Here is a 17049-nt window from a genome sequence, read left to right as displayed (position 1 = left end):
TGGGCGCTCGAGTCCGTATTCCTCGGCCGCCAGGACCTCAGTCCATCTGTCAGTGAGCAGATCTTGATCAGCTTGAAGCTGCTGTTGTTTTTTCTTCAGGCTCTTTGCAGTGGCTATAAGCCGGCGGTTGAAGCGCTCCTGCTCGACGGGATCCTCAGGCACGATAAATTCTTTGTTGCTGAGGCTCACCTCGTCTTGGAGAGGGGCATGTAATTGTCATCCTCCGAGTCTTCATCCATTGCCTGTTCATCAGGGCTAGCTTGTCCGTCCTCCCGCCCGGCCTGTTCGAAACTTGGCTGGGTGGGATTGTTTTCGTTTTCGGCATCGTCTGGAGTGCTATTGTCTCCGGTGCCGGTATTGTTGTTTTTGCTATGGCGGGGTTTAGAGAGGCGCCACTGATGTCGGCGCTTTGGTTGCTTCTCAAGAGGATTACCCTCCGTTGCATCCTTTTGATCCTCGCCATTGTTTTCTTTGGGTGTGTCCACCATATATATATTGTATGATGAGGTGGATGTCCAGCGCCCTATAGGCAGTGGTTCCTGTTCTTCTCCGGCATCGTCGTTCATACCGTCGATGTCTTTGGAGTCGAAATCAAGCATGTCAGTTAAGTCATCGACGGTGGCTATTAAGTGGGTGGTGGGTGGGTAACGAATTCCTTCATCGTCCGCTTCCCACTCAAGCCGGACATAGTTCGGCCAGGAGTCTCCAAACAAGGAGAGAGATTTTAATGAGTTTAGCACGTCACCCAAGGGCGAGTGTTGAAAGATATCCGCGGAGCTAAACTCCACGATCGGTGCCCAGTTAGATCCGATGGGCACGGATGCACGCAGTTCGGAGCCTATGGCCGGAGGCGAGTCCGGGGGTCCAATGACACAGACCTCCTTGGAAGTGAGATCTGTGTTCGGCTCCATCGCCGTTGAGTATGCGGCCTCCGTGGCAGGGTCCATCCACCCGTCCTTGGATGGCACAATCTGCTCTGGATTTAAAGCCGGGGCGGCTGCAGGTGTGATCTCCTGAACACCGTCCGATGGCAGATCTAAGTCATGCTCATCGCGACTGTAGGGTGCACCTGTCATGGGCTCGAATCCATCGAAGATCAAGTCTCCGCGGATTTCAGCAGTGTAATTCAGGCATCCAAACCTGACCTGATGGCCAGGGGCGTAGCTATCGATCTGCTCCAGATGGCCAAATGAGTTGGCCCGTAGTGCGAAGCCGCCGAATACGAAGATCTGTCTGGGGAGGAAAACCTCACCCTGGACCGCATCGTTGTAGATGATCGAAGGGGCCATCAAGCCTTATGGTTACGACACAGTGGAACTCTCAATGAAAGCACCAATGTCGGTGTCAAAACCGGCGGATCTCGAGTAGGGGGTCCCAAACTGTGCGTCTAAGGCCGATGGTAACAGGAGGCGGGGGACACGATGTTTACCCAGGTACGGGCCCTCTCTATGGAGGTAATACTCTACTTCCTGCTTGATTGATCTTGATGATATGAGTATTACAAGAGTTGATCTACCACAAGATCGTAGAGGCTAATCCTAGAAGCTATCCTATGATTATGATTGTTCTTGTCCTACAGACTAAACCCTCTGGTTTATATAGACACCGGAGGGGGCTAGGGTTACACAGAGTCGGTTACAGAGAAGGGAATCTATGTATCCGAATTCCCAAGCTTGCCTTCCACGCAAAGGAGAGTCCCACCCGGACACGGGACGAAGTCTTCAATCTTGTATCTTCATAGTCCAACTGCCCGGCATAAGTATATAGTCCGGCTGTCCGAGGACCCCCTAATCCGGGACTCCCTCAACTACTACATGTGTTATCCTGCAATTCTCACAAACACATTAGTCCCTCAACCACGTTTGTCGTCAATACTCCTAAACCAACTAGGGGTGGCACTAGATGCACTTACAATCTCCCCCTTTTTGGTGATTGATGACAAACTGGTTGAAGTTTTCAATGGGGATAAAAGTATGTGAAAGTTCAAGTTTATGAGCATTATCTTCATAGATTAAAAGAGGCTCCCCCTAAAGATGTTCATATAAGTAGTTTTCTTTTGAATGCAAATTCACATGGCAGGTTTTGCTTTGTGGAGACCATCTTCAATCATGAAGACAATTCATCGTGCATATATGAAAGTAATGAAGATAATGATACGCATAATGAAAAATGGACGTCTACAAAATGACTTCATGCGGAATTTATCATTGGATCACAAAGTAGCAACATAAGTAGCAGACGACCATCAAGTTTAAGTGTTACAACTCAAAAGCCAAATAGTTTCAAAACGAGAGTTGCAAGCACTTAGCAAAAATAAGGCAACCACCCCATATGGACCCGCTTGAAGACTACCAACCTCATATGGTTCTCCCCCTTTTGTCAGTAAGGACCAAAAAGGTTTGAAGACATAGAGTATCTATGCGTTCCCAGGTGGAGACGATGTTGGAGCAGTAGGGTCGATGTTGGAGTTGGGCGGTGCAGACGGGCCTGGTGCAGAATCTTAATGCGGTGAAGATAATGCTGGTGAAGTGGTGTCGTCTTCTTTATCAACGACTCTCGCAACAATAGTTGCAGCCGAAGATGAATACTCAGAGTCTTCAATAGAAGGTGTTGGATTCCAACTTGCATATTGCGGTGGCCTGGAGTCAAACTTGAATCCCTCAGTGAAGCCATCTTCGTGAAGATCATCTTCAGAGCAGAGCAATGTAAGGCTCTTCCAGGACCGTCGACAGGCTTCATGTGCGACGAAAGAGTTCTTGGTGGCCAAGTTGTGAATGCGATTGACATCAACCAGAAGACTCTACATTTGGCGCTTTAGCCATTCATGGTGCTTATCCTACTTCTAATTCAAAGATACAGGAAGCTCACGGTCATTGAGGACACGGGGACGCTTCCGAGGCCTTTGAGCAATTGTACTGGTAGTGGCTTCAGTATTGGCACGATGCGGCAAACGCAAGTTGCCAGCCAGGGGATAGGCAGGAGTAGCAGAGTTGGGCACATGAGTGCCTTCAATAGGTTGAGTGAAGCTCTGATATTCAGCATTCTGCAGATGGAGTGGCTTCTTTGCTGGATTAGTGTAGATGGCTTCATAGGACATGTCAACTTCAGGCAAGAATACAACGTGATTGCATGCTGAAGGTTGATAGTCAACAATGGAATGAAGCTTGATCACGCGCATAATCCAGGGAGCATAAAACTTCAGTCCAAAGAGATCAATGCCAGAAGCAGCAAGCTGGCGGATGAAGAAATCCTAGGTATTGAATCTGATGCCATTGACAATAGAGAAGACTAATGTCTTCATGGCGCCTTCGAGTTTGGCTTCAGAAGAGTTGCCTTTGATAGGCCATAGAGTACGCCTCAGAATGTGATATACTATGCGGGGCAAGTACTCTAGGTCTTGGACAAAGAACTCTTTAGGGTATTCGGCGTCTTGGGGCAATGGCTTCATCATGCTCAACATTCGGCTCATATTGGGATCTGGCTTCTGAAAGATGCTCTGCAGTTCATTTTGATATACTTCCTCTGTTTGGAATTACTTGTCGCAGAAATGGATGTATCTAGACGTATTTTAGTTCTAGATACATCCATTCTTGAGACAAGTAATTCCGAATGGAGGGAATAGCTGACAACCTGGTTCATAAAACTCACCAGGAGTGGGCAGGGAAGTGAACTCAATGATGTCCTGAGCTTTGGCTTCATGATGAACGTCACATGTCATCCACTCAAGGATACAAGTCTTTGGATCCCGGTTGTAGCCTCGAATGTGCAATGTAGTGTAAAACTGCGGCAGAAGCTCTTCGTTCCAGTGCTCTTTGTCAGTCACAAATGGCAGCAGCCCAACATCTCTGAAGCAGTCAAGGGCCTCTTCAAGGCATGGCAGCCCAGCAACAGCATCACAATCCATACACTCATGAGGAAAAATCCGGTCTTGGTTGTATAGGATGTAAGAGTAATAGCTTCATTGCTGACGGATCCAAAACATGTTAGAGGAGATCCTGAGCTTCGTGTATGGGTTCTTGGTGCTATCAAAGAATGTCTTGCGCTCCCTAAAGCTGAGCACACTAAATGAGCCATGTGTTGTTGCAACACTTGGAAGTCTTGGCTTTGGCTTCAAAGTTTGTGGCCTTTGCTCCACATGATAATCATACTGAGGACCTAGAGCAGTGGGTGGTACCATAATAGGCCATCTGACAGTCACCAACTCACCTCGACTGTAGGCACGTTCCATTGCTAAGGCCTTCGTGGAGAAACGGCGTCATCATAAGTGATTGGCAGCACAATGTTGTTAGTTGCTGCATTGGCTTCGGGCTCTATAGCGACCAGACCTCAAACAGTCTGATCTCTGTGCTCAGTGTCATCCCTGGATCAGTAATGCTGACACCACATAGTACTTGGAGGATTTATAATAGAGTAGCAACCACACACTTATTACATCGAATGTCTCAAGAGAGAACTTATTGAAATAAATATGGCTTAAGGCCATCTAAATACGATAACAGCGGAAGGCTTGGAAGAATAAGCGAGTCCATCAACTCCAACGGCATCACTGAGTATAGAACCACGACCTAAAAGCACCTTACTCATCGTCTGAAAAGTCTGCAACATGAAACGTTGCAGCCCGAAAATGGGTCAGCACATGGAATATGCTGGCAATGTAACACATAGAGAATAACAATGGAATAAGCTATACTACATGCATATTTGGCTGGTGGAAAGCTCTATGGTTACAGTTTTGCATAAAGCCAATTTTTCCCTACTGCAAAGGAATAACTTTATTTAACTATCATGGTGGTTGTTAAACATTGAGAATGGTTGACAGCATTCTCAATCCCAATTAAAAGTACTCATTAACATCCCAACAATATTAATTAGAAGTAACATGATGAGATTCACATGATATCCAAGTACTAGATACTCAAGATGTCCATAACCGGGGACACGGCTAATCATGATTAGTTTGTTACACTCTGCAGAGGTTTGCGCACTTTTCCCCACATGACTCGATCTCCTCCGTTTGGTTTCTCGCACTACATTGTGTTTGAGAAACGGATGACCGAGACATAGTCTTTCAGAAGCGCTTGCACCTTACGTACAGGGTAGACCGTACCAACCTACATCCCCTACATCTGCTAGTCTACCCTGTAAGAGTTCGCACGACTTAGTCAACTATGCTAGAGCCCATAATAGCATGTGGCTGCACACGGAAGTTTCTAGCATGAATAATCTTATGATCCCTTTGAGCCTGGGTGGCGGTCCGAAGAAAAACAGGCAAGTCCTGATAGAAACCAGGTGCCTCAATCCACCCAGATGTGTGTTTAAGTTGCCACCTTAAATAAACCATTAATTAACAAACTCACATCTGTCATGGATACACTCACCCAATCCACGTCTACTAGCATAGCATGGCATAATAAGCAAACGTAGAAGTAACTCCCAAAGGGTTTGATAATAAAACAGGTAATAGGTACTACCTCAACTACTTCCCATAACCCACAATTTAATTAGATCCTAATCATGCAATGTTTGAGGATTGATCTAATGCATAAAACTGGGTAGTAGAAAAGGTATGATCAAAGTGTTACTTGCCTTGCTGATGATCCGCGAAACCTAGAGACTCGAAGTAACAGGCGGCGCACTCCGGGTATTCTATCGCAGACAAACAAACAAGCATACAATAAGTACTCATCTAATGCACAGGTAAAACTCGAATAAAAGATCTAACCAGAAAGTTCAACTTAAGAACTCCGGTTTGCAAAAAGAATCAAATCAAACAAAGCAACGAAAGTCAAACGGCGAAAGAAAACAGCTTCGTTTTACTAATCTGGATCTAAGTCAAATTTTACAGAATCAAAAACTTGTTTAAGTTGGTATTCAGAAAGAGGGTTTCGATACGAAACTCCAGGCGCTTGAATCGCCTGATTCCGATAAACGGGCGAAAAGATAAACTAAAACGAAATTCAGATCAGGAATCGCGATCAGAAAAATCGTGGATTAAATCCGAGAAAAAGAAAAACGACGAACGGTTTAACGAACGAACGATCCTAACTAGATCTAATCTGACGAACACGTTCGTTAAAATGAACGAACGAGCGAACGCTCGCTATTTAACCGAACCAAAGAAGAAGAAAATGAAACTAAAAAAGCGAAATAAATCCGACGGAAAACCGATCGGTTTTTCTAAAAAAACGGCATGGAAAACGAGGCAGCAGCAAACCTCGGCGGCGGGGTCGGCGGGGTCAGTGGCGGCGGCGGCGGGGTTCTGGCGACGGCTCCGGTGACGGCAGGCGGCGCGGCGGCGGCGGATCTGGCGGCGGCGGCGCGATCTAGGTTAGGGTTTGGGCAGGGTGTGGGTCGGCGGCGGCGGCAGGCGGGCTGGGGCGGCTGACGGGCCTGGGGGGCTGGGGTGGCGCTATTTATAGGTGCCCCCCGAGCGGAGTCCCGTTCGGGCACGGCCCAAGGTCGGTTGCGTTTTTTTAAAATAATTTCGCACAGAAAAACAAATGAAAGAAATACTAAACGGACTCCAAAAATCCCGAAATAAATTTTCCCCGGCTTCTAAAATCAAGCCAGACAAGATGAACATTTATTTGGGTCTAAATGCAATTCTGAAAAACGCGCATTTTTCCTAAATTCAAACAAAAAGGCGAAAAACTCCAAAATAAATCTTATTTGATTTTTTATTAAATCTTCATTATTTCTTTATTTTGGGAAAGTCATTTTATTCCCTCTCTAAATTTTTGGTAGTTGAAATAATTGAAGATAAAATAAATAAAATCAAATGATCCTATTTTCAAAATTTGAGAAAACTCAAATATGAAGATAACGAAATCCCCAACTCTCTCCGTGGGTCCTTGAGTTGCGTAGAATTTCTAGGATCGAGCCAACAATGCAACAAATTATGATATGCTATAATGATCTATGTATAACATTCCAAATTGAAAATTTGGGATGTTACAAACCTACCCCCCTTAAGATGAATCTCGCCCTCGAGATTCGGGTTGGCTAGCAAATAGGTGAGGGTGGGCCTGGAGCAGATCTTCCTCTCGCTCCCAGGTGGCTTCTCCTCGGTGTGGTGGCTCCACTGAACTTTGCAAAACTTGATAACCTTACTGCAGGTAACTCGGCTGGCATATTCCAGAATCTTAACTGGTTTCTCTTCATAGGTCAAATCATCATTCAACTGAATCGCTTCCAGTGGCACTGTATCTCTCAGTGGTATATCAGCCATCTCTGCGTCACACTTCTTCAACTATGAAACATGGAACACATTGTGAATACCTGACAAACCCTCGGGTAATTCCAACGTGTATGCTACTTCTCCCATGCGTTCCAAAACTTTGTATGGTCCCACAAAACGTGGCGCTAACTTTCCTTTAACTCCAAAGCGCTTAACTCCTCGATGCGGAGATACTCGAAGGTAAACTCTATTTCCGACTTCATATTCTGTCTCCTTGCTTTTGAATCTGCATAGCTCTTCTACCTCGACTGGGCTACCTTGAGCCTATCGCGAATCAACTTTACTTTTAGTTCAGACTCCTTAATGAAGTCTGGTCCAAACAACTAGCAGTCTCCAACCTCATCCCACAACAACGGGGTCCTGCACCTCCTTCCGTACAAGGCTTCGAAAGGGGCCATCTTCAAACTAGATTGATAACTGTTGTTGTAAGAAAACTCCGCATATGGCAAGTTGTCATCCCAACTTGATCCATAATCCAAAGCACAAGCTCTAAGAATATCCACCAAAATCTGATTGACTCTCTCGGTCTGTCCATCTGTCTGTGGATGGAAGGCTGTGCTAAACTCCAGCCTGGTTCCCAATGTTTCGTGCAACTGTTTCCAGAACTTTGAGGTGAATTGGGTTCCTCTATCTGATACGATACTCCTCGGAACTCCATGCAAACATACAATCCTGGTCATGTATATCTTAGCCAATTTGGCACTGATGTAGGTAGTCTTTACTGGAATGAAATGAGCTACCTTCGTCAAACGATCGACTACAACCCAAATCGAGTCATAGCCTGAACGAGTCCTGGGCAATCCCGTGATGAAATCCATGCCTAGTTTATCCCACTTCCATTCGGGTATAGGCAATGGCTGTAACAATCCTGCTGGCTTCTGATGTTCTGCCTTCACCCTCTGACATACATCACAAACTGCTACATACTCTGCAATATCCTTCTTCATTCCGGTCCACCAGAAAGTTTCCTTCAAATCCAAATACATCTTGGTATTTCCTGGGTGAATCGAATATGGTGAATCATGTGCCTCTTGCAAAATCAACTTCTGAATCTTCGGATCACTTGGCACGTAACCGCGGTCCTCAAACCATAAGGTATCGTGTTCATCCTCACAAAATCCTTTAGCTTTTCCCTTGTTCATCCTTTCCTTAATGGAAGCAACTTCCTTATCTGTCTTTTGAGCTTCTCTGATTTTATCCATCAAAGTAGACTGAATCCCCAATGCTGCTACAAAGCCTCTCGCAACTATTTCGAAACATAGCTCCCGGAATTCCTTTGCTAATTCTTTTGGTAAACCTCCGGTCATTAGGGTGTTGACATGGCTCTTGCGGCTCAACGCGTCTGCTACAATGTTAGCCTTTCCGGGATGATAATGCAACCTCATATCATAATCTTTAATAAGCTCCAACCATCTCCTCTGCCTGAGATTTAACTCCTTCTGCGTGAAGATGTACTTCAAACTCTTGTGATCCGTGTACACCTCACAATGATTTCCAATGAGGAAATGTCTCCATGTTTTCAATGCATGCACTACGGCTGCTAACTCCAAATCATGAGTAGCATAATTCATCTCATGAGGCTTAAGCTGTCGTGAAGCATACGAAACAACTCTTCCCTCCTGCATAAGCACTGCTCCAAGTCCTCGACGTGAAGCATCGCAATACACTTCATAATCCTTGGTCTGATCTGGCAGAATTAATACTGGTGAGGTAACCAAACGTTTCTTCAATTCTTGGAAACTAGCCTCACACTCCTCAGTCCAAATGAACTTGGTATCCTTCTTCAACAATTCTGTCATAGGCTTCGCAATCTTCGAGAAATTTTCAATGAATCTCCGGTAGTATCCTGCGAGTCCAAGGAAACTCCTGATCTCTCCAACTGTTGTTGGTGCTTCCCAGTTTGTCACAGTGGCAACTTTAGTGGGGTCTACTGCTATACCTTCTCCGGATATAACATGTCCGAGAAATCCAACTTCCTTCAGCCAAAACTCACACTTGATGAACTTGGCATATAGCTGATGTTCTCTGAGCTTCTCGAGTACCAAACGCAAGTGCTCCTTATGTTCCTCTTCATTCTTCGAGTAAACCAAAATATCATCAATGAACACCACGACGAACTTATCCAAAAACTCCATAAACACCTTGTTCATCATGTTCATAAAATAGGCTGGGGCGTTAGTCAGACCAAATGATATAACGGTATACTCATACAGCCCGTACCTGGTGGTAAAAGCCATCTTCGGTATATCTTGCTCCCGAATCTTCAACTGATGGTACCCTGATCGCAAATCGATCTTGGAAAACACCTTAGCTCCTTGCAACCGATCAAACAGATCGTTGATCATCGGTAGTGGGTACTTGTTCTTGATTGTTACTTCATTCAATCCGCGATAATCCACAACTATTCTTAATGATCCATCCTTCTTCTCCACTAGAAGTACTGGCGATCCCCAAGGCGAAGAACTTGGGCGAATAAAACCTTTGTCCAGCAACTCCTTAATCTGCTTCTTAATTTCCTCCAAATCTTGGGCTGGCATCCTGTACGGTCTCTTGGATATCAGCCCAGTGCCTGGTAGTAGTTCAATTAAGAACTCAATGTCTCTATACGGTGGCATGCCTGGCAACTCTTCTGGAAATACATCGGGGAAATCCCTTACCACTGGTACTTCCTCCTGCACAACTCCTGATAAGGAATTTACATGTGCTCTTCTCGGCTCATGCCGTGATACATACTTGATTCTCCTTCCTTCAGGGGTGGTAAGCAAAATCGACTTACTGGCGTAATCTATATTCCCTCCATACTTCGATAACCAATTCATGCCTAATATCACATCCAAACCTTGCGATTCCAGAACTATTAGGTCCGAGGGAAATACATGGTGTCCAATCCTTAATGGCAGTCGATCACACCATATACTAGCCATATATTCAGCTCCGGGTGAGGTTACTAGCATGGGTGACCTAAGGGCTTGGGTTGGTAATTTATATTTATCCACAAATCCCCTTGATATGTATGAATGCGATGCACCAGTATCAAAAAGAACAACTGCAGTAAATGTCTTAACCAAAAACTTGCCTATTACTGCGTCTGGCTGGGCTTCAACCTCCTCCACGGTAACGTGGTTCACTTGTCCCCTGTTGAAAGGGTTCGGCTTCTTTCCTGAGCTTCCATTGCCATTACCATTTTGGGCTTCTGGACAATCATTTGCATAATGCCCAGTCTTACGGCACTTATAACAAGTGATATGGCTCAGGTCTACCTTGGATGGTGTTGACGGGTTGGTGCGGCTTTGTCCATTGCTTCCTCCATTCCCGTTTCCATTCTTTGTGCCATTATGATTGTGCGAGCTGCCTCCTCCGTGAGTATGCTGAAATTGCCCTCCTGACTTCGGGGTAAAGCGTAGTTTCTGCTGAGCTCCAGAATTGTACTTCCCCTGTCCATACTTCCTCTTACGATTGTCAATCTGCTGCTGCTTTCCCTCAATCATAAGAGCACGATCTACTAACTCCTGGTAGTTATTGAATGTGGCTACCATCAACTGCATGCTCAGCTCATCATTCAGTCCTTCTAGAAACTTCTCCTGCTTAGCTGCATCCGTAGCAACGTCATCTGGGGCATAACGTGCTAGCTTACTGAAATCATCCACATACTGGCCAACTGTCCGTCCTCCTTGGCGTAAGTTGCGAAACTCACGCTTCTTCATGGCCATAGCTCCTGCTGAAACATGGGCAGTACGGAAAGCTTGCTGAAACTGATTCCATGTGACAGTGTCTACAGGGTAAGTGGCTGTAAAATTCTCCCACCATGCTGCTGCGGGTCCGTCAAGCTGATGTGCGGCAAACTTCACCTTTTCTCCATCTGTACATCCTGCAGTGGTCAACTCCCTCCCTATCTTAGGGAGCCAATCATCTGCTACTATCGGCTCGGTGCTACTGGAAAACACCGGCGGATTCAGCCTTAAGAAACGAGCCAGATGGTCAACAGGTGGTGGTGGTGGTGGGTTGTTGTTGTTGTTGCCTTGGTTCTGTACCAGTGTTTGAATCAAGGCATTCTGCTGCTGAATCAACTGAGTGATCTCTGGCGGGAAAACAAATTCGGGGTCGCGTCTCGGAGGCATCTGAGGGTTTAAAGAGGAGAGGAGAGTTAAGAATAGAATGAGGTCTAGTGAGATAACACTACCCATATGCACATGAGACAAAAGCACACAATATCACTCCAATCAATTCAAACAAGGGCATACAACGGTCTAACTATCGTTACAAAAGTGCTTGGACTAAAACTAATCTAAATGGGGAAAATTCTACTACTGTTATGGTGGTCAACTAGAAAAACTGCTCCGATGAAGATTCCATGATATCTGCTCCAGCTTCATCAACATAGTCATCATCACTATCGTCGGGATCCGAATCGGTGTCGTCGATGATGATATAATTATCCGGACAAGTGGGTTCGTCATCTTCTCCTCTGGGTGCTGAACCTCCCATGAATACTCCAATATTCTCCTTAAGGTTGTCGTTCTGTCTTACTAGAGCGACGATCTCTTCCATATAGTCTTTACATGTAGCCTTGAGTTCCTGTTCTAGCTTCTTGATCTTAGTCATAGCCTTCTGCAGATCCTCCATATCTGCGCACATCTGATTCTCCTGGCGTCGGATGTGTTGGTTTAACTCCTGAATATAAGCTGCGATTGATCTGTCCTTCCTGGTGTTGATCATCTCCCAATGCTCATCTCGGCGCCCACAAATCTGGTAGATAGTATTCTTGAGATCGTTGTGGTAAACTTCTCCAATTCGTCCCATGGCAATGTGAGCTGCCATGCTCTTTCCTAGGCTCCATGTTGGTGCATCAAACGTAAACTCTATTGGCTCCGTGACTGGTGCAAATGTCCTTCCTGGAATGTAGACTTGAATCATCCAGCGCTCCTCTTCGGGTAAAGTGGCATTGAAGGTTCCAGTGAAGCTTGGTACTCCTATGTTCAGGTATCTAGTGACTTCCTTCAAGTGATATCCAAAAGGTGAGTTTTCATCTGGTTGTGTGAACTTGATCCTTGCATCCGCCATCCTAAAGAATAGAAAAGATGAGGAGTCAGAAATGAGAAGAAAGAGTAGTGATCTAGGGCTTTAGCTTAGTGGCCGTGTCCTACAGTCAGCGTGTGCTCTGATACCATCTTTGTAGCGACCAGACCTCAAACAGTCTGATCTCTGTGCTCAGTGTCATCCCTGGATCAGTAATGCTGACACCACACAGTACTTGGAGGATTTATAACAGAGTAGCAATCACACACTTATTACATCGAATGTCTCAAGAGAGAACTTATTGAAATAAATATGGCTTAAGGCCATCTAAATACGATAACAGCGGAAGGCTTGGAAGAATAAGCGAGTCCATCAACTCCAACGGCATCACTGAGTATAGAACCACGACCTAAAGCACCTTACTCGTCGTCTGAAAAGTCTGCAACATGAAACGTTGCAGCCCGAAAACGGGTCAGCACATGGAATATGCTGGCAATGTAACACATAGAGAATAACAATGGAATAAGCTATACTACATGCATATTTGGCTGGTGGAAAAGCTCTATGGTTACAGTTTTGCATAAAGCCAATTTTTCCCTACTGCAAAGGAATAACTTTATTTAACTATCATGGTGGTTGTTAAACATTGAGAATGGTTGACAGCATTCTCAATCCCAATTAAAAGTACTCATTAACCACCCAACAATATTAATTAGAAGTAACATGATGAGATTCACATGATATCCAAGTACTAGATACTCAAGATGTCCATAACCGGGGACACGGCTAACCATGATTAGTTTATACACTCTGCAGAGGTTTGCGCACTTTTCCCCACATGACTCGATCTCCTCCGTTTGGTTTCTCGCACTACATGGTGTTTGAGAAACGGATGACCGAGACATAGTCTTTCAGAAGCGCTTGCACCTTACGTAAAGGGTAGACCGTACCAACCTACATCCCCTACATCTGCTAGTCTACCCTGTAAGAGTTCGCACGACTTAGTCAACTATGCTAGAGCCCATAATAGCATGTGGCTGCACACGGAAGTTTCTAGCATGAATAATCTTATGATCCCTTTGAGCCTGGGTGGCGGTCCGAAGAAAAACAGGCAAGTCCTGGAAACCAGGTGCCTCAATCCACCCAGATGTGTGTTTAAGTTGCCACCTTAAATAAACCATTAATTAACAAACTCACATCTGTCATGGATACACTCACCCAATCCACGTCTACTAGCATAGCATGGCATAATAAGCAAACGTAGAAGTAACTCCCAAAGGGTTGATAATAAAACAGGTAATAGGTACTACCTCATCTACTTCCCAAACCCACAATTTAATTAGATCCTAGTCATGCAATGTTTGAGGATTGATCTAATGCATAAAACTGGGTAGTAGAAAAGGTATGATCAAAGTGTTACTTGCCTTGCTGATGATCCGCGAAACCTAGAGACTCGAAGTAACAGGCGGCGCACTCCGGGTGTTCTATCGCAGACAAACAAACAAGCATACAATAAGTACTCATCTAATGCACAGGTAAAACTCGAATAAAAGATCTAACCAGAAAGTTCAACTTAAGAACTCCGGTTTGCCAAAAAGAATCAAATCAAACAAAGCAACGGAAGTCAAACGGCGAAAGAAAACAGCCTCGTTTTACTAATCTGGATCTAAGTCAAATTTTACAGAAGCAAAAAACTTGTTTAAGTTGGTTATTCGGAAAGAGGGTTTCGAGACGAAACTCCAGGCGCTTGAATCGCCTGATTCCGATAAACGAGCGAAAAGTTAACTAAAACGAAAATCGGATCAGGAATCGCGATCAGAAAATCGCGGATTAAATCCGAGAAAAAGAAAAACGACGAACGGGTTAACGAACGAACGTTCGTTAGCTAGATCTAATCTGACAAACACGTTCGTTAAAACGAACGAACGAGCAAACGCTCGCTATTTAACCAAACCAAAGAAAAAAATGAAACTAAAAAAACTGAAATAAATCCGACGGAAAACCGATCGGTTTTCTAAAAAAACGGCGCGGAAAACGAGGCGGCGGCGAACCTCGGCGGCGGGGTCGGCGGGGTCGGTGGCGGCGGCGGGGGGGGTCCGGCGACGGCTCCGGCGACGGCAGGCGGCGGCGGCGGCGGGCGGCGGCGGCGGCGGATCTATCGGCGGTGGCGCAGATCTAGGGTTAGGGTTTGGGCGGGGTGTGGGTCGGCGGCGGAGGCGGCGGGCTGGGGCGGCTGACGGGCCTGGGGGGGCCGGGGCGGCGCTATTTATAAGTGCCCCCCGAGCGGAGTCCCGCTCGGGCACGTCCCAAGGTTGGTTGCATTTTTTTTAATAATTTCGTGCAGAAAAACAAACGAAAGAAATACTAAACGAACTCCAAAAATCCTAAAATAAATTTTCCCCGCCTTCTAAATTCAAGCCAGACAAGATGAACATTTATTTGTGGTCTAAATGCAATTTTGAAAAACGCGCATTTTTCCTAAATTCAAACAAAAAGGCGAAAAACTCCAAAATAAATCTTATTTGATTTTTTAATTAAATCTTCATTATTTCTTTATTTTGGGAAAGTCATTTTATTCCCTCTCTGAATTTTTGGTAGTTGAAATAATTGAAGATAAAATAAATAAAATCAAATGATCCTATTTTCAAAATTTGAGAAAACTCAAATATGAAGATAACGAAATCCCCAACTCTCTCCGTGGGTCCTTGAGTTGCGTAGAATTTCTAGGATCGAGCCAACAATGCAACAAATTATGATATGCAATAATGATCTATGTATAACATTCCAAATTGAAAATTTGGGATGCTACATGCTCCACATTGTCTTCAGCCATGACAGTGTCATTGGCTTCAGTGTTGTTGGTGGTGGCAACCACATTGGTTTCAACCTCCATCTCTTCAATGACTGGAGGGTCTGGCACAAGCACATTCTCGGCTTGTAGGACTGGACTACTGGTAGGAGGAGTAGCTTCTCTCTCTTCTTCTTTCCCTTCATCGGTTGATGTAGCCAGAATGTCTTCAGTAGCTTTGGCTTCAGACTCATGAGCAGTCGCAGAGGGGATGGCGTCAGGGAACACTTGACGTGCTAGTGAGCCAGTTGGTTGCACATCCTCTTCTGGTATGCTTTACTGTTGGGAACGTAGTAATTTCAAAAAAAATCCTACGCACACGCAAGATCATGGTGATGCATAGCAACGAGAGAGGAGAGTGTTGTCCACGTACCCTCGCAGACCGAAAGTGGAAGCGTTAGCACAACGCAGTTGATGTAGTCGTACGTCTTCACGATCCGACCGATCAAGTACCGAATGTACGGCACCTCCGAGTTCAGCACATGTTCAGCTCGATGACGTCCTACGAACTCCGATACAGCAGAGCTTTGCGGGAGAGTTCCGTCAGCACGACGGCGTGATCATGGTGTCGATGATGCTACCGACGCAGGGCTTCGCCTAAGCACCACTACAATATTACCGAGGTCGAATATGGTGGAGGGGGCACCGCACACGGCTAAGAGATCAAGAGATCAATTGTTATGTCTAGAGGTGCCCCTGCCCCCGTATATAAAGGAGGGAGGGAGAGGCCGGCCCTAGAGGAGGGCGCGCCAAGTGTGGGGAGTCCTACTAGGACTCCCAAGTCCTAGTAGGATTCCCCTTTCCTTTTCGGAGTAGGAGAGAAGGAAAGAGGAGGAGAGGGAGAAGGAAAAGGGGGCTGCACCCCTTGTCCAATTCGGACCAGAGGGGGGCGCGCGCCTCCTTCCTTTTGGCCTCTCTCCTCTATTCCCGTATGGCCCAATAAGGCCCATATACTCCCCGGCGAATTCCCATAACTCTCCGGTACTCCGAAAAATACCCGAATCACTCGGAACCTTTCCGAAGTCTGAATATAGTCGTCCAATATATTGATCTTTATGTCTCGACCATTTTGAGACTCCTCGTCATGTCCCCGATCTCATCCGAGACTCCGAACTACCTTCGGTACATCAAAACACATAAACTCATAATATCGATCGCCACTGAACTTTAAGCGTGCAGACCCTACGGGTTCGAGAACAATGTAGACATGACCGAGACACGTCTCTGGTCAATAACCAATAGCGGAACCTGGATGCTCATATTGGCTCCCACATATTCTACGAAGATCTTTATCGGTCAAACCGCATAACAACATATGTTGTTACCTTTGTCATCGGTATGTTACTTGCCCGAGATTCGATCGCCGGTATCTCAATACCTAGTTCAATCTCGTTACCGGCAAGTCTCTTTACTCGTTATGTAATGAACCATCCCGCAACTAACTCTTTAGTCACATTGCTTGCAAGGCTTATAGTGATGTGCATTACCGAGAGGGCCCAGAGATACCTCTCCGACAATCGGAGTGACAAATCCTAATCTCGAAATACGCCAAATCAACATGTACCTTCGGAGACACATGTAGAGCTCCTTTATAATCACCCAGTTACGTTGTGATGTTTTGTAGCACACAAAGTGTTCCTCCAGTAAACGGGAGTTGCATAATATCATAGTCATAGGAACATGTATAAGTCATGAAGAAAGCAATAGCAACATACTAAACGATCAAGTGATAAGCTAACGGAATGGGTCAAGTCAATCACATCATTCTCTAATGATGTGATCCCGTTAATCAAATGACAACTCATGTCTATGGTTAGGAAACTTAACCATCTTTGATTAACGAGCTAGTCAAGTAGAGGCATACTAGTGACACTATGTTTGTCTATGTATTCACACATGTACTAAGTTTCCGGTTAATACAATTCTAGCATGAATAATAAACATTTAT

The sequence above is a fragment of the Triticum aestivum genome, chromosome 7B (assembly GCF_018294505.1).
Source record: "Triticum aestivum cultivar Chinese Spring chromosome 7B, IWGSC CS RefSeq v2.1, whole genome shotgun sequence".
NCBI classification, from domain to species: Eukaryota; Viridiplantae; Streptophyta; class Magnoliopsida; order Poales; family Poaceae; genus Triticum; species Triticum aestivum.
This window is presented reverse-complemented; position numbering follows the sequence as displayed.